This window comes from Lissotriton helveticus, chromosome 1_2 (genome assembly GCF_964261635.1).
Source record: "Lissotriton helveticus chromosome 1_2, aLisHel1.1, whole genome shotgun sequence".
In the NCBI taxonomy this organism is placed as follows: domain Eukaryota; kingdom Metazoa; phylum Chordata; class Amphibia; order Caudata; family Salamandridae; genus Lissotriton; species Lissotriton helveticus.
In genome coordinates this window covers 451,096,305-451,097,020 of record NC_136058.1, presented here as the reverse complement: position 1 = coordinate 451,097,020, position 716 = coordinate 451,096,305, and positions in this window count along the sequence as shown.

The window sequence follows — 716 nt, the reverse complement described above, 5'->3', positions numbered from 1 at the left end:
TGTACTTGTGGCCTTTTCACCGGGGCAGGGTATTTGAGTCTAGCATGGGCCTAGTCTTTCTGTGGGCTGTCTTGAACTTAAACATCATGGAGGGCATGGATGGAATGGGATTGTGCTGATTTTGCAGTGTTTTTCGATTTTTTGTGGTGTATAACTGAACTGATGTTCCTCTGTCTTCCATTGTTTTTAGGTGCACAAGACTCAAGAGAACCACCAGTGCCAGGAAGAAGTCCTTCAGCGGTGTGTGTGTGCAGCATAACGTCACGCGACGTCACGTCTGGCCTCAGACAACTCTACAATTCGTGCAACTGCGGCCTGCTGTCTGACCTGCTCTGAAGAAGATGGCCCCAAAAAAATTTCTCCGTAGCTCCTCTAGCAAGAAAGTTGCTAGTAAGGAGCAGAAGAAGCAAGTTACCAAGGAGGCTGGTGTGCCACCCGCCACGTTTTTTGGGAGCAAAAAAAAAAGTACGCCTGCAGCAGCAGGATCTGCTGGGGACCAAGCTGGGAGCAGCACCCCCGCTCCATTGGGCTCAGTGCCTCCACCACCACGCCAACTTAAGTCAAAGCCCTTGAGTGCTTCAGAGGCAGTCAGTGTACTTCTCCAATCACCATCGACCAGTGATGTTGGCTCATCGCAAGAAAGTAGCAGCAATGTCCCTGAATCAACACAGGTTGTTGTAACTCATCTGACAAGTGTTGAACAACCACAGCCGCAA